The 26904-nt window shown below is 38.9% G+C and overlaps 1 protein-coding gene across 15 annotated transcripts in view; it reads right to left on the bottom strand.

Moving 5' to 3' along the window:
* The window catches only part of Nrg1 (neuregulin 1), a 203380-nt gene that overhangs the window by 45259 nt on the left and 131217 nt on the right, over positions 1-26904 (bottom strand). The gene's annotated exons all lie outside the window — the stretch shown is intronic.

The raw sequence follows: 26904 nt of genomic DNA, 5'->3' as shown, positions 1-26904 counted from the left end.
CTAAAAGAAGCACCCATATCCTAAGAACCCCCAGCTTAAACCAACTGATGCTGAGTACGACAAGATCGGCTCCCTAGGAAAAAATGATTGGCAGGCACCAGTTACACAAAGACAGCTCCCTTTCCTTGGAAAGGCTGTGACATTCTTCAAGACATCTGTGTTACTGAGACATTGTCTACGAAGCTATAGAACAGAATGATTAGACTCTCTCGGGAATAAAATGTGCTGCTGTGAGGGAAAAATAGCAACTTGTATATTTGAAAAATAACCTTTCCTGGCAATCATATTAACACGTATAAAGTAATAGTCACAACTAAAGTTGTTATATCCACAAATTCAAAGACAGTAAGGCTGTATGCACAAGCAAAACACAGATAGGTTATGTCGTGCTTGCCCTTATGCTGACCAGGTATATGACTGCTCCTGCACTAAACTTTGCTAAAGAAACCACAGGAAAGGACAGGAGAAAGCATCACTCACTGGTACAGTCCTTGCCTAGAATGTGCACAGCCCTGGGTTCCATCCTCAGCCCCGACAAAGACAAGACAGGCCCACACAGGAGAAAGGAGAAGATACAATGAGAGGAAAGCAGAGTAGAGCAGAGTACAAGAGGGAGGGAGGAATAGAAAGACAGACAGACAGGGACACAGACAGGCAGGCAGACAAGGAAGGAAGCAAGGAAGAAGTCAATAGGGTTAGCAAAGAAACACCATGAGGCCATGAAAATGTAACCAGACGTTTCAATAGTAGACTAGATTATCTGGCTGCATGGACTCAAGGCTTACTTAATAAATTTGGGAATGGAAGAGTTTGCAGACACCCTATAAAGTGGTCATTTATCTAAAGAACAAGTTGACACAAAAGTCCAATGGAGATTAACTAGTAGTGTAACTTCTGAACTTGTGTTTGGGTACCATTTAGACACATGTAGAATAAAAGAACCAGAAAGGACCCTAGCATATCTTAAAACATCCTGTATGTTAAAAGAGGATATAAGTCATCTCAAAAGAGGGGATGGTTCTGCGGTCGTTAATAATGTACTCCAGTTAAGAATTCACAAATGTACACAGAGACAGGTTTCTCAAGGACATGCCAATGTATGTGGAACAGTCTTGTTTTATATCAGTGGACCTCCTTCAGGGCCTGGGATGACCACTCTCTGATAATTCTCTCCCTTAAAAGCCACAAGAAGCCCCTAATATTATTTCTTCCTTTCCATCAGACTGAGAAGTAACCTTTGGTTGTTTTCTCTCATAAAACAAAATTATAATTTTTGTTGCTTTTGGAAGACCAAGGTCATCTGTAGTTAAACAGAAAGGCCATTTTCAGTTCCCAACAGTTGCTAAGAAAATTACTTGGTCTTAGCAGACAGTGTTATCTTTAGAAAAATAAGATTGTCAGCAAGGTTATTTTTTAAATATACAAGATGCCGTTTTCCCCTGACAGTGAATTTTATGCATGACAGTCTAATCATGCCATTCTACAACTTGAGACAATGTTGCAGTCACATAAATGTCTTAGAGGATGTCACAGCTTTTCCAAAGAGACAGAGAATATCTTTGGGTAACTAGCTGGGTGGAATGATAACAGGAAATATACACTATCCTCTATGCAAAGGCAATATGTTTATCTATCTGTCCATCTATCAATTTATCTATCTATCTATCTATCTATCTATCTATCTATCTATCTATCTATCTATCTATCTATGTATTAGCTAGAAAGCCAGTTTCAGAACTATAGTTTTTCTATATATATTTTCTTTTGAGAGACCACTGACATTTTATGACTATAAGCTTTCTACAACTAGAAGTGTAGGCTGTCCCTTGATGGATACTCTAAAAGAGTACAGTCTTAGACTAACTGCCTACAAAGCAAATATCAGCAGCGCATCTGCCTGGCTTACTATGGTATATTTCTAGATCTTACTGTGTTAAATGTTGAAGGTCCACATTCTTTACTCTGCAATTTCTACCATGATCAATTTGTTTGGGAGAAGGTTACACCAATGTAGGGACTATTATCCTGCTACTGTCCAGGCTAGCCAAAAATTTGAGCAGCGACAGAATAAACCAAAACGAAAGAAGTGAACTCCCAACAATGATAAAAGATTCAGTTATTCAGCCATCACTAGAATTACCATTTGGCATTTAATGACATCCATTAATTTATTCATCCTCTAAAATGTGTTTGGAAACAAAAGCAGATGAAAGGTCAGGAGAGTGATACCGGGAGGTAGATTCAGCTTGATAGTCAACATTTTAAGCAAAGATCATAGCATATCAAAAAATAAAAATAAAAGCAATGTGATCATTTTAGTAGATACTGAATCAGAATTTAATGAACAAAGTTAGATTCTGTAAAACTATCAAGCATTTGTCTCCTTCAAATTTTATTTTAATTTAATTATACAGTTGCATGGAGGTAAAAATGAATTTGGAGGGAATTAGATAAAAGGAACACATGCAAAGCTACCAGGACTGGGTATGACCAGTGAAAACCCCACAACACAGAGCAATGAAGCATGGCTCACCAGAGTTCTTGAAGAGCAGAAAAGATGCTATGAATAGGAGAGTCTAAGCTATAGGATAAGGATGGAAGAAGAGAAAAATCAAGCACTAAGCACATAAAAGGGTCAAGAGGTCGTCCAAGCACAGCATATGAACCTCAGTTGGAAGCTAACTCCAAGGATCTGTTATAAATGTGAGGTTTATGAGAGAAGGTCCAATCCCCATCTAAGTCACCACTACCAATTTTGGTATGTGTCAAACATCTCATGGCTATCTTTGAAAACAGCGTATTCCTTATCTTTCAGAAATACATATCAAAATATACATACATTACATGATAAGATGTCTGAGCTCTGCTCTGAGGTAGTATGAAGAAAGGGTAATAAGGAATTAAGATGATAAATGCTGTGGTGGATTATGGCTTCATGGATATTTACTATACTACTTTCATGTCCTTGGTTAAGTGCAAATTTTATACTATACAATTATTTTCAGTGATGGTGATTAAACTCAAGATTTCATGCATGAAAATCTGGTACTCTTAACATCGAGATACAGCCAAGCCCTACAGAGTGGATTTTAAATATTTGCTTTTTATATATTTTAAAATAAAAAAATTACAAACAAGTGATTTCAGCTCTTTCAAACACTCTTTTCTTTATAAAATATGCAATACTCTGCAATATGTAAGTGTTTGCTTTTGGCCAACAACCTAAATTGCATGTAACACTGTAACTCTTGGAGGCAGGATATTTCCATAATTGGGAAGAACAAGTAAGTTATGGCTTTCAGTATGATTAACTGATACTTATGAGAGAATTCTAATCAATGCAATAGGCAGAAACTAAAATTCCTGACAGAGCTTTAGAGAATGGGAATGGAAAATCATTACTTGACAACATGTACATTTGAAAACTTCTCTTGGTTAACAAGAAAACCCAGTGAAATAAAGGAATATTGACTGTAGTCAAAAATAATAAATTATGCCATATGAATCTAATGACATATTCAAAGAACAGGACTAGGATGACATGTTAAGAGCACTGAGGCCTGTGGCTGTGTGAAAATGTGACACTGTTTAACAGATAAGAAATCACATCTGTGGAGGTGGGAAGGAAAGGCTGGTCAAGTTGAGCGAAAGCACACGGGTTATAATATAGCGAGGAAGGTAAAGAAGCTGTATAGAACCAAGCATCCACACCCTAGACACCCCGACACTTCGGGCTGGAATCAGTGTTCAGTGGGTAGATCACAGTGAGACTTTGAGTGAGGTCGTGATTAAGAAAATTGATGATCTGTCCTTTAATTGTTGATGAAAGAGAAAATAGAGATGAGAAGAGAGAGTCATTCCAAAGATCTGGATGTGAAAGAGTTCAAGTGAACAGATAATGTCCAGGAAGAACACAAGTCAACCAAAAAATACTCTGCATTTATTTATTGCAGTATTGGCAATACAATCCAAAGACTTCACATATACCCTTTGTATTTGTGTATGTTAAAGTCAGGAGCTAAATACCAGAGTTCACTCATATTGTGACCTTGACTCCTCCTCTTGTTAAGGCATTCAAATGCCTAGCACATTTTTTCTCCTTACTCTTTAAACATCAATGAAATGCCTCCCATGCTAGTAGGCAAAGGTACTTGGGCTTTTCTCAATATTTGATATCCATTGGTAAAACACAAATGTCTATTACCACCAGTCCACTAGCATAAAAGACTTGATTAAGAACAAATGATAATGGGTAGGGTGGGGCTGGTATTGCAGCTCGATGGTAGAATACATGTGGGGCATGCATGAGACTCTGGGATCAATCCTTACACATATACATGTACACCACCCTCTAATCTAAGAATATAACATAGTCTTTCTGAAACCACTCCTTACATAAATGACTAAGACAGTAACATTCCAATGATAGAAAATTACTTCTGATGAGTATTTTAAATAATCTTAACATGTTTTGTGCTTTGCATCAAGTGGCGACCAAGCAAATAACTCAAAAGCTGTTCTGGAAAGACAAACATAATGCTAAGTGTTTTAACTCTGAAACACATCTCTATGAACTACAGTCACTCCAGGCAAGAATCCTGTTTAGAATTTACTAGAATACTTGTCCTTACAGTACAAAGTATGCCTTATTAAAACACTGAATATGCACTACAACAAGACAGTTAGCCAAACAGTACATGTGAGATAGCTGTGGACATAAACAGCCAATTTCTGTTTCCATGGGCACAGTTTCTTCAAAAAGGTCAAAGGTTGCTGCTTATGGAGCAATAGAGCAGTAATGGTGTGTCCTACTCAGTCACACTTGGCTAACTTCAGGCCACACTTTTCCTCACAGTTCCTAGAAGTTCCTCTTTCCTAGGTTTGTGATCAGAGCAGTAAATTATCTCAGTCTATAATAGAATGTGCTATTAGATGTATATCTATAATATTCATGCTCCTCATATAAAATCTACCTAACCAAACAACCTAGAAATAGACCCTTTTCAAAACAGTGTCAACACTCCATGTGTGATCATCCTGAACAGTTTTCAAGGAAATATGTGTAATATCAAATGTTTCACTTCAAGAAAACTATCTCCCGTTGTCCTGCTTTCCAACCCCAACCCTACTCCCAGCAAAGGACTAGCTAGCTGGTGCAAAGGTTTAGTTCACAATAGGTCTGACTTCTCTAAAACCACAAGGTTTGAGATGGTACAGTGGCAAGGTAACATTGTAGTTAATACTTGTGTTGTTACAGGGGCAAGGACAAAATAAGAGACTCTGAATTCAGCATGTCTAAAAAAAATTATACTTAAAAGATATGTATTGAGGTTTGTTCTATTGTTATATATTGTAATGCTAAATTCTATACCTGGAGGTCTAAGCCTATGAATGACTTCTCATGTTTACAAGCTTTTGTTGTGCAAACCTTGGCTGAATAAAATTATTGGCTACAGCCAATTACTGGAGGGATTAGAGGCAGGTGGATTTGTAGTGACCTGGTTGGGGGAGGGAGATGAGAAGAGGAGAGAGGAAGAAGTAGCGAGAGAGAGGAAGCCCCCATGAGGGAAAATGGACACAAGTATCTGAAGTACACTGCTGGGAAGTAGACAGGACAGCAGTTAGAAAGGTAGATTAGGGATCTACCACCAGTTATTGTTAAGGCCAAATAACAATTGCCACAGTCCAAGTCTCATCTATTTGTAAGCTAGTCAGAGAAAAGCCTAAATTGGTTTTACTACACATAGGGCACTGCTGGGAAACTGTGCAGGGGTGTGTATGCACATATGTAGAGAATGTGCTTAAATTTTCAGAGCCTCTACCCTCAAAGCTACCAGTCATCTGTTTTCCCACCAATGGGACTGAGTGCTATTGAGTGGAGGGAAGTTGGGTGATTTCAGTGTCTCAAGGCATGGCTATATCTTGAGGCCCCCAGAGAGACATCTACATGAACAAACATCTTTCCTTAATTCATGCACTATTTTTGATGAACGGGATCTGTATGTTTAGCATCTTACTATTATCAACCGGTTGCGAGAACATATCCAGGGGAACTGAAACAGACATAGGAAACAGCTCCTAAAAGGCTGGTAGAAGCCAGGCTTGTCTCAGTGTGCCTGGCTACATCCCTGCTATGCCTGAAACAGGGGATGTGACAGTCAATATATTAGCCTCTCGTTATAATTTATTGTGTTTTTTTTTTTTCCGGGTAGCACTCCATTTACTTGGGCTAATAAACTACTTCTTACTCCCAAAGCCATAGTAACTCTAAGTGGCTGAGATCATCCCTTTCTTTTAGGACATAAACCATTTGGGGTGGTGGGTAGATGCTGCAGATATTCTTCTTAGCCATTTCTAAAGGGCTTCACACCCTTACCAGGAACGAGGTGCTGAGCAGAGACCATGGCTGTCCAGCACACTAAGGGAAGCATGCACTATAAAGCTACCTGATTTCACAACAGTCAGTATAAACCCCAGGCTGTTCAGTTCCCAGCTCATACCTTAGTTCCCAAACAGTTTTGGAAAAGTCAGGTATGCTCAGTCCAAGTCAGCCATTTATTCAAAAAACACTGTAAATAATAACAAATAATTTATCTATATCTAGTAGAATCTGCATTTCTTCTTCAGCTCACACAGGCTGGGAAAAACCTCTTGTGTCCACTGTTTTATTTACTGGAGAGCTCAGGTTTGGCAGTGGGGGTTGGGAGGGAGGTCCAGACAGTATCTAGTAACCACCATACCAGGAAACTTGGGAATAATTTGTACTACAAAGCCCTCTAAAGAAGATCACAGACTACATGTATGCTCTAGCAATGTTTCTAAGCAAAATAGAAAGTCTTAACAGGAAAACAGGGCTGTCAATAAGAAATTAGACCTCTGTCTCTATTCTGATTTCTATGTAACATCTCCATGAAGAATCCTTACTTCTGCTGGGCAGTGGTGGTGCATGCCTTTAATTTCAGCATTTGGGAGGCCAAGGCAGGTAGATTTCTTAGTAAGATTAAAGAACAGTTACCAGATAGGTGTGAGGAGAACTCACAGAAATCCTTCCTTGCTCTTGCAGACCCTTTTCGATTAGAAAAGGTCATCGGACTTTATCAGGTGTATACATGGGCTATGTAGCTCAAGTTTGGGGAAACTAATTCCCCACTTGTTAGCACTCTTCATATGCTCATCGTTAATGTGCATGCAAGTGTGTGTGTGTGTGTGTGTCTGTGTGTGTGTGTGTCTGTGTGTGTGTGTCTGTGTACATGCATGCTGAAGTATGGCTTTCCTTTAAAAATTCAAACTAGTCTGAAACCCTTTGTCTGAAAGTCGATTCATTCATTAATTCAATCATCCATCCATTCATTTTTGTGGAAGAAATGACAAGGGCTGATGTATTCATTGGGGAATATGGGTACAAGCTACCTTATCCATAACTATCTCAGCATACATAGAACAAGTTATTGTCCTACAAGTAGGACAACACCAAAGACATTCCAGAACCTTCCAAGTTTTGTTTTCTGAATTTTTATTTGTTTAATTCTAGTAAGTAGATAATAATTCATCACTAACCCAAAAATAATTTTTAGCTAGAGAAACTTAGACAGTATATTTGACAAACTCACAGGAACTGCTATAGACCATACGGTCACATACATTTAAGAGCATTCTTACAAATAGGAGAGAAGAAAAAGAGCAAGACTCCCTCTGTCATTAGCCATGGTGAAGAAAGTAGAGGGCCAGAAGGATGGTGGCTATGTGAAAAGTTGGTACTTCTTAGTACATAGACAGTGAACATTAAGTTCAAGTCAGAATTTGAAAGGCAAGTCAGACTGTTAACTTTTTTGGGGTCAAAGGTTAGACATGCAGGAGAGAGATGCTGGAATAAGAGGGGCTTTTGGTACCCAAAGGATGCTACTTCCTTCAGCTCGTCCCCCCATCCCTCCCCCCCCGCCCCTGTGAAATGAATACACAGTCTACAGAGGGCTGCTAGATTTGGAGCTCCTACAATTTGTGGAAAGTAACACATAGCTTCAAGTCTTGGTATGAGATTGAAAATTCCATACTAAACAGCAGCATATCAGCAAGGGCTACAGTAGAGTTGAAAATGTCAGATGAAATATCATCCATTAACCAGCAATGTGATCTACACTGCAGAATGGGTCTAGAGACAGGTAACCTAGCTATGGTGTATGCAAAGGTCAAAAGAGAGAAGGTGTGTGAGCAGGAATTACCCCTGTATACTCTGAATAGTGAGACTAGTTCCAGCTGACAATGGTGACCATTCTAGTAACCCTGAGAAAGAAGTCATGAATGATCTAATGCTTAAGATAGGGGATACGTCCAAGCCAATTAAATTTTCTATTTTTCTGTGACTAGACATTGCATGAGGTCAGAGCAAAGTTCCAGCTGTGCTTAGATCACAGAACCACAAGAGCAGAGGTCCAGACAGAAGGAATCTGCTGCTATCATGAGTTACTACATTGAGTGCTTAGCCATGGCTACCCTGGCAGGCCAGGAATGTTTGATAATTCAAATAACAAAGAGAACAGACTCAGATGCTTAGCTAACTGACGACTTATGTGTGGGAGGCAAGAACAATGTGATGGACAAGAGGAGACAAAGAATCACCTTAGTGAAATCGACACGGCCCCTTTTGTTACTCAAGGTAAGAATTTATATGTAGACTTTCTAATTTACCAGGCATGACTTATTTAAAAAAGGCAAATTATTAATAAATATTCAAAAATTGAAAAATAGGCACAGTTTTGCCAAATGGGGAGAGGTGTGCTAAGCTCTCTCCACAGTTCTCCCCCTCTCAAGTAAGAATGATAAGTAATCCTGTCTGCCATTCTGTCAAAGACAATGATTTCCACTAATGATAACGTCCAAAGTGGAAATTAATTTTACAGTGAAGGACTGTCGTAGTGAATTTGGATTGGATACTGTAATACCTCTTCTGCTCAAGGAACATGAATACCAGTGAGATGTCTAGATTCTGACACATGCTACAAATGAAATCTAGAAAATAGGCTGCCTGGAATATGGTTTCTCCAAAGCACAGAAGATTTCAACAATCAATGTCGGCATAGACTCTGGAAGAGAAACAAGAGGCAAAAGCCCACGGGAGGCTCACTCTTTAAGGCACCTGACATTCAAACATGAGTGAGGTGTTCTGTATGTTGTTCTAAACTATTCTGTTGTCCTCTCTTAAGACAGACGGAATAGCCCGACTCATGCCAATAGTCACATTTCTAAGACAGAAACAACCAGAGACTATATTCTGAGGTAAGCAAAGCCCTTTAAATAGGCTCATGAGCCCCTGTTTTAGTGGGCATGCTGTTTGCCGCAATGTGCTAGCATTAAGGTAATCGTACAGCCAGGTCAGGAGGACAGGAAACTGGAAGTAAAGAACGAAGTTACTTTGTGACTGCAAAGTTGGAGGAGTACTCTGGATCATGTTTTGTTTTAAGTGTTCCTTTCTACAGCACAAAAACTTCAGATCCCAGCTCTGGAGCTTAGCTTCGTGTCGTAACCATCCCACCCCACAGTCATCCAGCCTGCTCATGCCAGCAGATAATGTCAGCTGTATTCGTGAAGGTACAACGCTGACTCTCTTCCTGGTCCTCCACCTCCCTACTATAGAAGAAACATGCAAATGACATACAGCTGTGCAGTAAGACCACGACATTCTTTTAGCCAAGACAAACAAACAAAAGACAAAACAAAACAACCCCCCCAAAACTCATTAATAACTGTCCTGTGCCAGCTAGTGTACTGTTTTAAATAACAAATCCTCACAATAAACCATAGCAAAAAGAATGTTCCCTGATTTTTCACAGCTGAAGAAACTGAGGCTGAGGGGAATTAGATGGTATTATGCTTATCCTCAGCATGAAAAGAAAAGAAAAGAAAAGAAAAGAAAAGAAAAGAAAAGAAAAGAAAAGAAAAGGAAAGAAAAGAAAAGTAGAGGTTCTCCCCCAGGATACAATGGCACACACATGGACTCCCAGCACTTAGGAGTCAGAGGTAGTATGTTTTTTAGTTTGAAGCCATATTGTACCAGAATGTGTCCAAGGCCAGCCTGCCCTCCAGAGCAGGGCCTCCTCTCCAACAAAACAAAACAAGTAGAAACCAACAAACAACAAAGAAGATGAATTCCATCCAAAGCAGTTCATGCCAAGGCTCATCATGTATCCATTAATGGATTCTGGCTCACGATAGTTATTTCGTAACTACATCCATGACCTTGTAGTAAAAACAAGCAAATGACAGAAAAGCGGAGCTCTTTTTCCTCCCCCATGTCTATGTAGATCATGTTCTTCCATCTTAGCCAGGGATTTATAGTTAACATCTCCTTGGTTTCTAAACCATATTTTTGGAGAATGAGACTTAAAGTCATTACTTCTAGGTTTCACACTCTGAATAGAAAGCAGGAGGCTAAATGTCTGTCAAATCCATGCTAGTTCAGTCTTAACTCCGAGAAACTGCTTGGATACCATTATGGACCACTCTGCTCTTGCAGAACAGAACACTCAAGCTTTCTCTTCAGCTTTCTTTAACTGATCCTGAGTAGCCGAGTTTAAATTAGGAAAGGGACTGACCAGCTGGAATGTTATAATGGATTGTATTCGCCCTCCAATCAAATTATCCTCATCTTCCTTTTAAAAACGCTTTTAAGAAAATTCAATTTTCATTTAGTGACCATTTCAAGGGTAGAAAAATATTACCCCTATTATTCCTTTACGAATCCTCAGTTACAGAAATGCGTGTACCTGTAAGTATATGGATAAATATAAATGTGCTGAGCTATAGGCACTGCGGGGACTCAGGGACGTCAGGAACTGTACCAAATGAAGTGCTAAATTTAGTTACGATGTCTGTGCAGTATTTAATATTTGCATAAGATGTGACTGACCTCCATGTAAAATTAATATTACTAGCTCCTCCAAAAGCTGACAGTACACACCAAGATCTGAAGGAGAAAAGGGCAAAGACAAACTCTGCAAGCCAGGCAGAGAGAAGTTAGAGATTAGAGAAGATGAAAATTTATATCTAGGAATATTTGGTAGAAGACAGACTACTTTTGTTGGCTAGATGCTATTCTTTATCTCCAGAAGATCTTTTTATATAATGGAATAAGTTTGTATTGTTTTCTGGTTTTGAGACAAGGTAGCCCTGACTGGCCTCACAATCACAGAAGTCTGGGTACAGGTGCGCTCACCTCCTCACCGCTGCCCACTGCCCCATCACTCTGTGGGATTTGAAAAGTACATTGACCATCTTCCAATGGGTGACCACTCAAATGGAATTTAAGCTTTGATTTCTCTATAAATTTAAATGAACAATCCCCATGAACAAGCAAGCAAGCGAACAAACCAGAAACAACAATAACAGGGGAAAAAAACAAACAAACAAACAAAAAAACTTGACTGTTTCCAGACCTAACATCCAGACCGTGGGTCATAGTAGAGCTAGTGTCATTAAACTGCATTATAAATGCTCCAGTTTATAACCTTTCATTTAGTTAGGTTACAAGGAAGGGTCATCTAATCAGACTTGTTTACATGTTAGTCCTATAAATCAGAGAAATAATAATAGAAAATAACTATAACATTTGAAAAACAACACACAAAACAGTCAAGTGCCTAATTTTTATTTCTAACGTCTACTCAGTAGAGATTGAGTAAAAGCTATTTTTTACTTGACCGAGTATGATAAACATTGTCTTTTCTGAATGTTGACTATACAGGGTAAGTCATAAAATTCTTCGCAGCTAAGGCTGGGAAGGAAATGTTATTTATATAGTAAGAGATGCTGGAGGCACACAGCAAGACTGCTATATGATTTCTTTTAAGCTGCACTGCGTGTAAGAAACAAGGCTAAAAATATTGAAGTCTGTACTTCCAAATGCCCCATTAACAGGTGTGGCTTAGCATCCCCTTTGCTTCCTAAAAATAAACAGTCAATTTTGAGCAGAAATGTCAAAAAAAATCAATAAAAAGTAATTAGGAAGAGTATTTAGTGACTTTGAGAGAAGCTTGGAAGGCAAAAATGGAAGCTTCATCCTGGTCAACAATCTTATATTTTCTCTCCATAATAAAAACAAAAGGCAATAACTTAAATTACTTTATAGAAAACATGCCAGGTGTTCCCCTGGATCATACTATCTTACAGTTAGGGTTGTTGAACTGCATTACAAGTGTCCCTGTGTAAGCTTCCCTGTAGCCGGCCCTTCCATGCACTCATGGTTGGGTTTTGTACATCCTAGCCTGGTACCACGATGAAGCTTTCCCTAGCTTTTCCTGTCACCCCTGGATAGTCAGAAGAAAGGAAATCCCATTTATCGAGCAATTTCAGCATGAGCTCATGGGGTTCTCACAATAACCCAAAGCTCTCTATTATTTCCCCCACTTATCGGGAAAGAAAACAGTGTTTCAGAGACGTGAAGGAGTTTGCCAACTTCGTACAGATGGAAAAAAAGCAGAGCCAAAACTCAAGCCCACATCTCTGATGACAGTCTGTGTGCCTTCCAAGAAGCTATTTAGGTATTTGAAGATCTTTCTTCTTTTTTTTCAATGGGAGTTCTTAATTTGAGGAGCAAACATTTTCCAGATTTGGAGGAAGCTAGGTCTTCATTTGCATATGTAAATAAAGTAGTTGCTTAGACTAAAACAGGGTTACCACTAACTAATTTTCTAAAGGCAACTAACTAATAGCTCTTCTGTATTTCTTAAGATGCTTTGGTAACCACAGAAGAAGCAGGTAGGAAAGCTAAGGACTTCATCAGCATTACTGCCAACCATGGCAATGCAAGTTATAAAATGGGAACCTCACTGGGTCTTGGTAGTAAGAATAAGAAGGGTGATTTATTCCCTAAAAACTTAATATAACTTAATATAATTGTGTCTGTAAGTTTTATAAATTGCCTATGCCCATGAAAGAATAATTTCTTAAATGATTCCCTTCTAGGCTGAAAAACACACACATATTTTATGTCTACGACCTCTAAAACTATGAGATAGAAGAGGAGGAAATAGAGTCTCTCTCTCTCTCTCTCTCTGTGTGTGTGTATTTGTGTGTATATGTGTATATGTATGTATATGTATGTGTATGTTTATAAAGCATATACATGTTTAAATATTCTTATTTTAAGTCTGGGCTAGCAGTTCATAGAAAAGTCTAATTTTCTACAAGGAAGATACAGCAATAATTTATTTTCACAAAAAAATTCATTCCTTCTAACAAAACCAAAATATAAATACCATGATCCAATTAGATAAGATTTTGTTAAGTGTTGGTAAAGCATATAGCTTCAAACACAAAGTTGTAGATAAGTCTTTTAATATTATTGTTTTCTACTAGAAATTCTATTTTTTGACTATTTACCACAGAGATCCATTCTAATAAAGAAGTATCCAGGGCACTGAATACAAGGGAGGAGCCACTGCCTGAGCAGCTTCTCTGCAGCAGTTCATTTCCTCCTGTTTGCCTTCTCTTCTGTCTAATTTTCTCACTCCAGAAATTATTGACCCTGGCGTTAGGATAATATTTGCTATGATACTAAACCAATGTATTTACAAATAGGTCAGATATGCAGACATATATTATTTGAATGTTTTATATCTTCTCTCTCAGTTATCTTACTGTCACTAGACAAATGGGACTTAGTAAGTATCTGTAATGGCAACTGTGGGAACATCTACGGCTTCTCATTGTATTTGTGATACTGTGGTCGCTGCCCAGCAAGCAATAGGATAGTTTCTGTATGGCACTTGAGAAAAGGAGTCTCCATAAAATGTGCTCACTTGTTGGTTTATTTTCTCCCTAGGTACAACTTGTTAAGGACTTCAGAAAAGTAATATGTGCTTGAATCTAGAAGGGTATGTAGAGAGACTTAACTTTCTAAGCCTTTAGCTACGGGAAGTCATTAAGGAAAAATTGACCAGCAGCATCCTTACCCCGGAAAGTGAAACTCTATGAAAAATGCCCCAGCTACTGAAAAAGGACTTTTCTAAATTAAATAATAATAAAGCCAGAGGTTGAAAGTTGGGGAATAAAAAAGATAGGTTTCTTTTATAACCTCAGCTGCTTTTAAATCGCAGGTCACCACAGACTGATCTCACTCACATTACTTTGGCCCACTTGGTCATTAAAAGTCATAGGAGTAAAATGAATTCGACTGCATTTCAATTTCAATAGAAAGAGGGCACCAGAAAGAACTTTTTGGGTTCTTTGATGTTCCATTTTTAATTAACAGTCTTAATATTGTTTTGCTTACTAAGTTTTCAGGAGCACATAATGAAGCTAATCTTCATATTTGCCCGCTGATATTACCTGACTATTCCTAAAAGGTAAAGTGTAAAGCACAAATATATATATATATATATATATATATATATATATATATATGAAAAATATGTGTTACCTTTGACTACTACAATTACTGCTTGAAAACTGGCACTTTTCATTCAAGAGTTAATTCCTGACCAGCTATTTATACAACAGTCTGATTCTCCCTTTCTTCAAACAGGACATGCATTGCTTACATTTAAAATTGGACTTTGAAAAATCTTCCTTGAGGTTTACATTCAAGGGAGAAATCTACAAAACAGTCGCAAGCTTTGGGTAAATAAATATCCTATCAGTTCAGATCCATTGTAGACAGAGTTTAGCTGTGAAAATGTACAGGTATGTAAACCTTGGTCTGAATAACTTTTATCAGTCCAGCCTATCTGACTGGTAGATCATCTTTGAAAACACCCCGGAAGCCAGAATTACATCCTTAGATCCATGGGTGTCCATAATTTCCATTCTGTCCACTATTATTTATTTATTCATTCATTCATTCATTTATTTATTTATTATTATTTGACTTATTAATTTAAATTGATTAATTGTTCCCAGGTTCTACTAAGTATCTCGCTCCTTTTTTTCCCTCTCGCCTTCAATTTAATTAAACCCTTGCTTCTAATGACAGATTTGATACTGCTGGTGTGGGCTACACTTTCATATTTATGATCCTTCCTGATTCTAAACCTGATCACTTTGTGAAACTATCAGCCGGGCAAAGCTTTGCAAGGGAACGCCTCTTGGCCGCCCTTCAGTTCCACCCAGTATCTTGGCACTGCAAAGGACACGAGGTCTGAGATCTCTACTACTTTATAATCAATGATGCTTTATCGTATGTATCCAAAACAGCTTACCAGAAGCAGTAACTTCACTCTGTAGAAGGACAGGTGCAAGTCTTTTACTGGATCAAAATCCACAGGCTGGAACTGAGAGCACTGCTCAGTGTTACAGCACTTGCTTAGCAACCATGGGGTCATATATTAAATTACCACCAAATCACAGAGAAACACACGTGCACATGTGTGCATGCACATACACACACACGATTTACAAGGTAACTTCCTTGTGAGCAGATTGCCTCCTTGAAAGCAGACTGCCAAGGTTTTGATGCCTATATAAATTTTATAAATACCAAATCTTTGTTTCTAATTGATCAGAGCTGAGAGTGGGGTAGTGGGGTAGGAGGGACAAAGGTTTGACTGTTATGAGGATTTCATAAAATGATGGTATCTCTTGGTGTGTGAATATATCCCATGCAGTATCTGGGGCATGCTTATATTAGCTCTTGTATCCTTTGCTAAAGACAGGTTAACATCCCCCTCCCAAACAAACACACACATATACAGAGCATCTTGAAAACAACCACAGGGCTTATATTTCTCATCAGTTCAGAAACTGGCTTTATCAAATTGGCAGAAAGATTAGAAAGCCCTGTACCGCAGGGACTTCTACTCTATTTCGGTTGTGATTGAACTGTGCAGGGTAGAGGAAGCTTTCAAATTAAAAAGTCACTTCAAGCGAACAAAGCCACCCTCTTCTCCACATGTTGTTGCCCTTTCTCTGTCTTCCCAGAGTCTGGGGATAGGGTGGGGTCCAGATGAAATTGCAATAATAACCTAGGAGTCAATAATCCTATCAACAGAGGGGCTACCTTGGTGTTTGAAGGGGTCTAGGAAAAGTTTCTGTACAATTTCTTAGGGTCACCCTTGTTAACAATACTTTTTCCTACAAGCATTTCTTCAGTGCAGAGTTGAAAGCACCTGGCATCTCCCTGTCCCCAAATCAAGATGAACATGATGCAGAATAGCATCCTAGAATGGAGGGCTGTTCAGCAGAGCTACCTGAGAGGATAACAGGCAAGAAGCAGAGGCAGTCCTTTATCCTGTACCGGAGCTCTGAATATCATCTGCCCCTTTCACTTGCTTCACTCAGATGCTGTGCCCCGACGGGGCCCCATAGCACAGTCTTCTGACAGGAAAGAGCAGGAAGGACATTGCCGAGTGTAGCTGATTTAGAGGGCAGAGAACTTTTTGATAAGGTCCTCAAGTTTTAGAAAATGAAAAGCACCTGATTAGTGCCATACTGCTGATCGGCATGGGGAAATAGGTAATTTTGAGGCTAGATCCAAGTCAAACATGGTTTATATCTGTAACAGGTAGAAACTGGTCCATCTAATACAAACTATGGGAACATTATATTCTAGTGAATATTCAAAATGATTCTAGAGCTACGTCAAAGACAAAATGGGTAAGGCTCAATAGGCAGGAACTTAAAAAACCAAATCACAGATTGACAGTATGTAGAAAGGGTTCTTTAGAGCCCTAGAGATGGGGCTGAACTTCCAGCTATTCATGGTTTCTTCTAAATCTGATGCTCTATTATTCTGATTTAAACTCCATATCAAGCCTAGCAGCTTCAGGTAGTCAACGATTTTCATTTTTAAGAAGTGGTATGATTGTTACAGAACATGGAGTATTACATTAATTTCAAGAATCTAATGCTAATGAATTGGTTTTGACTGGGTAAAAGACAAAGAGAGGATCTCCTCTAAAATGGGAAAAGTATTTAATGCTCTGTATTGATTTTCTTCTTCTATCCATCTCATTTGATTTAAGCATTTTTTTGTTAAGCATAACAGAACTTACTGATCATCATGCTTGTTGCTATTACTAATTTAATACTTTATTAAATGTATTTTTAAGTTGGAGTTCTTTGGGTATTCAGATTATATTAAACATACCCAACAATAGAAACATCTCCAAGTTTTATTAAGTCCAACCAGTGTTCTTACTCTCCCTACAAGGCACATCCCAGTGACCATAGATCAAAAATGACAGGCATTTAAACATCTCTGTCTCCACACATTACCAATTTCATTGATGAGACATGGTATATCTTTTATTAGTCATCAGCAAATGAATGGAGGTGGGGCTGACTAAATGTAGGAGGGCCAATAAAGTCTGTCTGCAAATGGTGCATATGAGCTTGCCCGAGTCTTGCTAAGACTCGAAGAATACTGTGTGGTAGAGATGTTTTCCAACGCAGAAATGGTTGAGCATGTTCTATTGACTGTCTGACAGTAGGGGCAAAATAAGACATGGAATCGTATAAGTTGTTACACAAAAATGAAGGCAAGGCGGGGATACTATTTTGCAAATTAAAAACTGCTTTGATCTTTTGGAACACATTGGTCCCTTAGTTACATCCCTGTTGTAGTATCATGGAATACATGATTGCTCTGTTTTAACTTATGGCACACATAGATTAACCTTCTGCTCTGTTTATTGGCCTTCTGCAAAGCCACCGAACACTATTATCTTGGATGACTCCAGCCACACAGTATCCCTGTTGCACCGACAACAATGACCAGATTATAACAACCACCAGGGTAAAAAAAAAAAAAAAAGAAAGAAAGAAAATGACCATTTTAATGATTCAAGTGTAAATTCACTTAATTCAGCTCAACAAATCACTATGAAAATTCACCAAGTTGTCCTTCCCTTCTTTACTGCCTCCCTAGAGGGAACTGAAAGACAGAAGGGGGGGGGGGGATGAAAGAAACATTGTATTTAGTACACCTGCATATATCATTTCTCTGCTCAGATGTCTGCCAGGCAACTGGCAATTTGTTAAATTAACTCATTTCCTCCATATCATTCTTTGTTACTGAAAGGCCACAGCCCTGGTCTATAAAGCACCATTAGGTTATAGGTGCTTGCTCAGCAGATTGCATTTCTTGCTGACAGTATTTGAAATTAATCAATGCACCGCAATCTGGGCAAAAGGGCAAAGAATGAAAGGATGGTGATGGTAAGATCCTCCTTCTGCAGGAAGTCACCAGCATTTCCTAGAGAAGCCATGGCTTTTATCAAGATTGAATGCACTGCAGACCCCTTCCTAAAACTTGGTAGCTATTCGGTCACTGTTGGTCTTACAATAGCCTCTGCTAAAGCCTACAGGGTAAATTAAGTGATGTGGGCTCTTTTATTCCAAATACTTGAAACTAATTTCCAGTATTGGCAGGAAGACTTTTCGATAGCTTACATCCCTAAGTGCATGTATTAAGCCAGGTAAATCCTGTTGGGACAAATAAGGGTTCTGAGAGATACAGTGTCTTAATTTTCCTGTAGGTAGAATGAACAGAAGAAAGTGAATTATATTATTTAACCCATGAAAGCAGCAAAAGAATGTGAGAACTTGTATTTTAAAAACATGTATTTAGAATAGGTGTTACTTAAGCATACTCCTCAGCTCTCAAAGTTCTGAAAGAAACAGTTTCGAGGAAAGAAAAATGCACACACAATAAAGAGAAAACAGTAGAGTACAGTTATTTCAATGTAAATCCTAGAGTTTGTTTTGTTGTGGTTATATGGCAGAGAAAAAAATCTCTTTCCCCTCATTCAAGTAATAGTTCTTCAAAGATATATAACTGATATCCAGACGATAACATAATCACCATATCAACAGGTTTCTATCATATGTCCTTTTCCTGTCTCTTGAATGGGAATGCAAGGAAGACTACAAGTGATGATGGGCATGATGTTGCAGTCATTTCATGTGCAGAATGGGTTCTAAGAGCCACGGTTATCAAAGGAGTAAGAACTTAGTTTTATTTGCTTCTGTTACTGATTGCTGACTTGTTTCCACTTTGATGTCTCAGATCCCAGTAGAGAAGTCCAGGAATTAGAACAATTTTGCTGATTTGCTTGTAAGTTTTCAATTGGGCATTAAAGCCTTGGTGAGGTCAAGTGTTTGTAAAAAGAAGAAAAAAATGGAAAATGATCAGAGAGACATTCCTACGGTGTTATTAAACAAAGTACTTGCATAGCTGGGCCAATATTTATCACTCTACATGATGCTACTTTGAAAGCCAGGGTGCATCCATGACACTAACAGGTGCCCAGACTCTAGCTGAAAAGTCCCTCCACAGATTCAGGATAGAACAGGTTAGATGGAATAGTTATCTAAGTAAGCAGGAGGCGGCATGATATAGAAATGGGTGGGCTGGATCTGCATTTGCAGAGAGGAGTCCTGGGTTAAAGCAGCAGAGGAAGAAGGGGAATTAGCCTACTGCAGTAAGGATATGTAGGTCCATTATGGAATATAATCAGCTAAGAAAACACACAAACAAATTTTAAAATGGACAGGTATTGAGGCCCAGAGAGTAGAAAAGGAGACTGCAGAGGCTGTTACAACGGCTGTAGCTTTCCTTAATGTGCATCCTGTTCATTTACATGAACTGAAATTAAAATGGCATAATAGGCTACATATTTGCAATCTATTTGATGTTTGTTTCTTCTGTTCCCATTTTTGTGTTTTATATTATTTCCATTATCAAATAACTTGTGAAGTTCTTCTCTTGACAGCAATTAAGTTTATCTCAATTCTCCTGGCTAATGTGCAGAATTAACCCAACATAACAATGTTAATGGAGATGGCAAGAATATGATTTATTGTCTTTGTGATGAAAAAGAAGTACTTTTTGAATAAATAAGAGGTGGGAGATCATATAAAGGTAATACAGATTAAATTATATATATATATATATATATATGCATATACAATCCATTTGATAGGTTTTTGTCACTATTGGAAAATAGTTATTAATTTTTATGAGCTTTTACCTTTATATCGCCTTGATAAGGTTTTCTGGTATGTCAGTTGAGGGTTACTTAAGAACATTCCCCTCAGCGCCCTTTTCTTCACTCCACGCACAGGGTTGCCAAATTTATTTCATAACTTAAGCCACATTAGAATATTGTTATTCATTGATTCACTAGAAATGAAATAAAATCTGATAAATTGTAAATAGCAACGTGTGTGTGTGTGTGTGTGTGTGTGTGTGTGTATGTGTGTGTGTGTGTGTGTGTGTGTGTGTGTGTGTGTGTGTGTGTGTGTGTGTGTATGTGTGTGTGTTCCATTGCCTTAAATTCATTTCCTTGTGTGAGCTAACAGAAGTAAATCCTATTCGGATATCTGCTTCAAAAATAACAGGAATAAAATAAGGGAAAAGGAATGGGAAGTGACTGCCAGTGGGTGTGAGTGTTCTATAAATGTCCTCAATTTGGGAAGGTGCCATGTTTTGCATAATTTTGTGAATATATTAAAGCATGTACCAAGTTATTATGTTAAAAAGGTAATTATTGCAATTCAATAACATGATCAAAAGTTTACAAATTACTTGGTACAGATAAGTACATGCATATGAATACTTTAATTCTTTTTTGTGTTCTTTTGATAACCAAACACACACACACACACACACATACACGTTGCTATTTACAATTAATCAGATTTTATTTCATTTCTAGTGAATCAATGAATAATGTGTGTGTGTGTGTGTGTGTGTGTGTGTGTGTATGTGTGTGTGTGTATAATTGTTTATAGTGTATGTGAGTGTTTCATGACACATGCATGGCCATCAGAAGACAACTTTGTGGTGTTGACTCTCTATTCCCAAATTTATATAGGTTCTGGGAATAGAACTCAGGCCCTCCCATCTCCTCCCATATTACTGAGTAACGATGTACATAGGAACCATACAGGAAAAAGAAACAAACCATGAGCAATATCATTTCCAGAGGAAGGATGCTTGTGACAATGAAAGCGGAAGCCTCAGAAGCTGTAACTGAGCCCTTCTACATGGGAATGCTAAGTCCAAAAATGAGAAACGACTCACTCCAGGAGTTCTTCACATGTCATTGGAATTCACCTTTGGTTTCTAGCCCCAACATTAAAGGATGTCCACATGTGACTAAGTTCAAAGATGGTTTATACACCCAGACAACTGTCACTGTTCTATTAAATCAGATTCGGTTCCCTCCAACTGCATTCATCACTAAGCCAGGCAAGCTGCTTAACTAATTAGCATCTGGGCCCAAGAACTGCACTAATTCACTGATTCAATTTTTGTGTCACTGCAGGCAAACCGAACCTCTCAATCACTGTCAGCTACAGACTAGGAGGAAGTCGAGAAGTTTCATTTTTAATGATTACTTAATTTGAGTTATAGCTATATGGCAGTCTTATGCACACAATATTGCCCATCCATGATTTCAACTGGTTGAACACAAAACCAAGGCAGATCAGACAAACACAGCACAAGTTCACTGGCAGCATACAGAGAACGCATATCACCCCTAAAGGCAGAATAACTACTGGTCAGTTTTCCGTTCTGTGTCACTGGAAGCATCCATGGTAACTGTGGAGTTCCTTCCTGGGAAGGTTTCCGCTTTATCTGTGAGTGGAAAAGGTGTATGTTGTATTTCCTTATGGGCTTCTCTTTGGAGGTAGGGGCTAGACTCTGTGCTTCTAGAAGTCACCACTTGCCTAAGATGTATGTAAAACTCAAAACCCAGTTAACTTTATGGGGGTACTATCGTCTCATGTCTATGACATACGTGATCCTAAAATTATACAGATCATAAATCTCACAGACTGGCTTTGTGGCCTGGAGTAGGCATGGAGAATTTCAGCTATTTTTCTAGGCTAGACCATTAAACCTCTATGTTGCCATTCTTCATTCCTAAGCATTGTCAAATCTCCTTTATGTGTCCCTTATTAATACCGGTTTCTACCTTTTGTAATCTCAAATGTTTTCCCTTCCCTGTAATCAAAGATGGGTATAGCAGCTACATAATACTTTAGCACTGAGTGTGTGTCTTAGGATGCCCTTGCTAGATTTGGCATTTCAGAAGTATAAAGCAATCCCTTAATAGCTAGAAGATCGTCTCAGCCCTCATAAGTCTGTCGCAATGACATTACCTGCAATGGGATCACTAATGTATACTTGGTGATGTTTTGTTCTACACTCCTTCTCTCTTCCAGATGGTCCTTGGCTGTTATATAAAAGAGCAATTTCCCTCTCTGTGCTCCTCTTACAGGTTTACACACCTGTAATGGCTGTTACCTCTTCAGCATATGGCTGCCTAACAGACTGTTCCATTTTGTATGAAGCTATCATCCATTGTTTGGATATTTGGTTCTGTAATTCTTCATAAGCCTGAGTCATAATCCTGACACTATAAAGACCAAGTGAGTCATACAACACTGATTTATGAAATTGTACCTGCTTTTGCACCTGTGTCTTTATGTGACTGCTGTGTCCTTGGCTGCTCTCTTCTTATCACTACCTACCTCCAGCGTATGCATATATACATGGTATATAGGTCACTTTCATTTAAAAAAAATGATTAGCTGCTGTGGAGTTGTGGCAAATACAGCTTTTTGTGATGTATCTGTTCTGAAGGACTGACACAAAGCATCATACAGAAAGAAGAAAGCTTTGGCAAACTTAAAGGACAACGCTTTGGAATGAGGCAGGAAGTCCTTGGAACAAAGTAATCCTCTGGCAGGCTCAAGCCAAAGGTGAGCAGCAGACTGCAGAGGGGAAGAAACTATAATAGACTAGAGTCTCTCAGAAGCCCTCCTACACACAGACACCCATTTCCAAGAAGGATCTACTCAGAGAACTGAGAGCTGATGACAATGACCGGCAATGACCGGCAAGTCAAAGCTTATGACGTGTTCCAACACTGCCTTGTCTGGGTGAGTTCAAGAGTCTTCAGCAGGATGGGCAAATTTAATTTAGATCAGGCCTCACGACAATCTCTCAATTTCTCAATGAACTTCGCTGATAGCTCTGCTCTTCCAGTGTTCATGCCTAATGTTCTGCAGACAGAGTTGAACTGCAGGGAGCATCTATGAACTATAGCTTATATGATTTAGATCCAGCATTCTACATTCAGCACACGACCTGGACACACACAATAATCCTGAAGGTACACTATGTTGCATTTTAAGGGTCTGGAAGGGAAATCATGAGGCCTTACCTCCATTTTTTATTAAGCTTGTGGGAAAAAAAAAAAGTAGGCAAGAAGTAAAGAATTAGTTGGGTCTGATGGTACACACCTGTAATCTTTGCTACTCAGAAGGCAGGGAAGATAACAAGTTCAAGGCCTGCCTAAGCATATTAAAAAATAAAAAAAAACAGAAAAAGGGCCTAGCATAATGAGAGTTTTTGAGTCAATCCCAGTACCAGAAAGAGGAAAAGAAGCAAAAATCATGATGGTAACTTAGGAGGAGTGTTAATTTCCAAGGCCCTTATTTTATCTCTAATGCAGAGGAGCTTGGGAAATCAAGAAGGGCATAGACACAATTTTCAATGAAAGAGTGCTATGTAAATTTATATTACCTAGCCTTTCCTCCAAAGTCATGAAAGAACTTTGAAAGTGAAGAAAGTATGTCTTGGTTAGGGTTTTACTGCTGTAAACACCATGAGCAAGGCAAGTCTTATAAAGGACAACATTTAATTGAGGCTGGCTTACAGGTTCAGAGGTTCAGTCCAGTATCATCAAGGCGGGAACATGGCAGCATCCTGGCAGGGAAGGTACAGGAGGATCTGAGAGTTCTCTGAAGGCTGCTAATGGAAGACTGACTGACTCCCAGGCAGCTAGGAAAGGGTATTGAAAATCACACCCACAAGGCCACACCATCTCCAACAAGGCCACACCTCCCAACAATGCCACTCCCTGGACCAAGCATATACAAACCATCACAGAGTGATAACATCATCTAATACGATCTAGCTCCAGGGAAACCTCTGAGCCACCAGCAGACTTTGAACTCTCTTGTCTCTAAGAATGTGGATTTTGACAAGTTGCCTTTTTATCACTGCCGCTCAAGCAAAATAGAAAATCATCTCCATATCCACCTGGGGAAGGGTCAGAGGCAAGGAAGGATGGAAATGGAGAACTGGCAAACTTTCCTGCAAGGGAGGCTGACGCATTCTTCAAGCATCAAAATCACCTAATTTTGTGGTCACTCGTATTGACTAGTCAGTCTGATTTTTTTTTTTTTTTTAAAGCATCCAGACATTGGAACAAAATCCTGGAAATTCCTTGGCTCTGCGCTTGGTCTAGTAGAGTTCATTTGAGAATATCCTTATTTGAAATTACACTTTGATAACAGAGGTTACACACAACCTTGCTTCTGCAAACATCCTCATTTCTAAGTTCTGAATTGACAGAAGCCACTCAATGCCCCCAAGATAAAAAGAGCAGTTCCCCTGTCCTTGGGACATTTTCAGCATCTAAAAGTTTATACTGGAGGAAATCGCTTCCTTCCATACAGCAACCAACTCCATACTGGGTGTCAATATTTTGAAATGTACATTTTATAATCCTGCTTTTTAAATCTTACAAAAACCATTTGACCACTAACAAAATCTCCCCTGACTGCATTGTGAGTCCCCTATTTGCTGGATCTAAGAAGTGCCATTATTTTGTAGTTTTCCTATTCTTGTGTTTCTTTCCAATGAAACTGAGATAAAGATGCTTTTTAATAGTCTTATTTAAGAGCTCTTGAGTTCCCTATTTAGTATTTCTAGACTGACTTGAATGCTGAAGTTTCAGTGGCCCTTTCCTTTTGCATTATCATATTCAGAAGCTTCTAAACAGATAATTGTCAAGCACCAGGCCAAATTCCATTCAAAGATGGCTGAAAATGAAGAGTGAGGATGTCCTAGGAGAGGTGTATGCTGGGAGAATGAGGTTTTAGTTTCAGGAGACTTGAACTGGGAGATTTCTTTTCTTGGTTTTACAGTCTTCATCCGTAAAATGAACTAGACCTGACTGACCAAAGCTTTCCCATTTTCCTGTGCCAGTGAGTAGGTGCTGTCTGAGGAAACATTAGAGCCACGGGCTGTGGATAAATAGATTGTCTCTCGCACACATGCTTATACCCTCACAATCTACTGGATATGCAGGATGATTTTCCTTAGACATGACCTAATCTTATTTAGGCTCGAAATCTTCTCAGTGTGGGTCTTCCTAGCTGCTTTATACCACGAAAATATGCACTATGAGACAGCAACTCAGACTTTATTATTATTAGTCATGCTCAAAAGAAAATAAGGAACCAGCCTAGAACAATGATGGACTAGGAAAGAAAACATGATCATAAGAGTGTTTTTAAAAATTGAAGCACCTCATGAGACTAAATATTAGGAATACCACAATATAAAATGCCAGAAGAGCTACATATAGAAAACTCTGGAAGTGAAAACACATTTAAATTGGAACATTCATGTATGGGAAACAGAGAAAAAGTCTTAAGAAGTTGGCCAAGAATTACAGTGAACATCTGCAATTTAGGTCTTAAATTATGATAATAATTGATATTAGCAAGTGTTAGATACAGTTTAGGACATGCATTTTTTAAATGTTGAGTTTTAGCAGGATAAATGGTAGAGGCAAGAGGCAGACTAGAAGACAGAGAATGGTCTACCCAACCTTGAAGGTGCTTGCAAGAATGCAGAGCTGAACCCAAGCCAAAATCCTGCTCAATTGGCTAGACAGGAAGAAAGGCAAGGTAAGGACTGATAAACCAGCATCATCAGGACACTTGTTCAGAAGGGAGGAAGGCAGGGAAAATGCTACTGATCCTTAAAGACACAGTTGATGCTACCTACCCCTGTCTAGTCCGTCTTTCCATGTTGCCAGCAGCTAGAGCTGCTTAGTTCTGGTACTGTAGCACATGAACAAGGGAACACAGGATGCTCTTCTGACAGGAGCAACTCTCTGAATTCTAGAGTGTCCACACGTTTTGATTTTACTACTGTGAGGTAGAAGGAAACCGTGAAACCTGTCGAGCCTCTATTCTCTAAGGGGAATCAAAATGCTACGGGTTTAGACCTAGCCCAGAAAGGATGCACATTCTGCCTCCATCTTTTACTACCAGTGCCAGAGACTTCATGGACAAAGTGGGAGTGTGAGTACTTTAAAAAACCGAGAAAGTATCACTCTAAAATAAGTGTCCTGCAGAGAAGACAAATTGGGCTGCCTTCAGAGTTTTTATTAAAACTACCATAATTTGCATAATGAGTTTTTTTTATCTCCTTTAGGGTTATGCATGTGTACCAACAGCAGCATTCCCTACCCCACGTGCTGGTATCTTTCCTAGAAAAGTGGCTTTTTCATGCTGTCTACAATCAATGAAGACAATCAGTCATTGCAGCATGTGGCTCCCATCCACCAGGATTACGGTGACTTGCTTTTGTTTACAACTCGCATGTCACGGTGATATCTCCCTGCCAGCCACCTGAACAGACAGGGTCATGTTGGGTGCAAAGACCTCTAGAAGAATTCCAACTACATGAATCCTGCAGGAGGCATTATAAAGATCTCACTGTTAGCTCAACTCCTGGGCAAATTTGTTCTACACACTAGGCCAATTTCCTTTGGAGGAGCTACATAGATGCTCCCACGTCTATGAAGTGCTGTGACTTCAGGTGTGTTACTACATGTCATTCAGGTCCTTATAGAGCCACTCCCCATTTATTATTATCCTAATATTTAAAGTGATCAGTTGGGCCTGCATATAAAACTATGAATCCAACCTAAACATGAATATGTTTGCTTGCTCCCTGACCCATTTGTGACACAGATGAATTGCATTTTTCCTTCTTAAGTGAGGATTCTGGATTACTACATAAGTGTTCCTGAGACAACTCAAATTTGCAATCCATAGAAGCCAGTCTGCATAGACTGTGTGACTCAAGGAGATGCC

This window comes from Mus caroli, unplaced genomic scaffold (genome assembly GCF_978045245.1).
Source record: "Mus caroli unplaced genomic scaffold, Mus_caroli_1 scaffold_10, whole genome shotgun sequence".
Taxonomy (NCBI): Eukaryota; Metazoa; Chordata; class Mammalia; order Rodentia; family Muridae; genus Mus; species Mus caroli.
The sequence above is the reverse complement of the archived record's forward strand: the minus strand, read 5'-3'. Positions and strand labels throughout refer to the sequence as shown.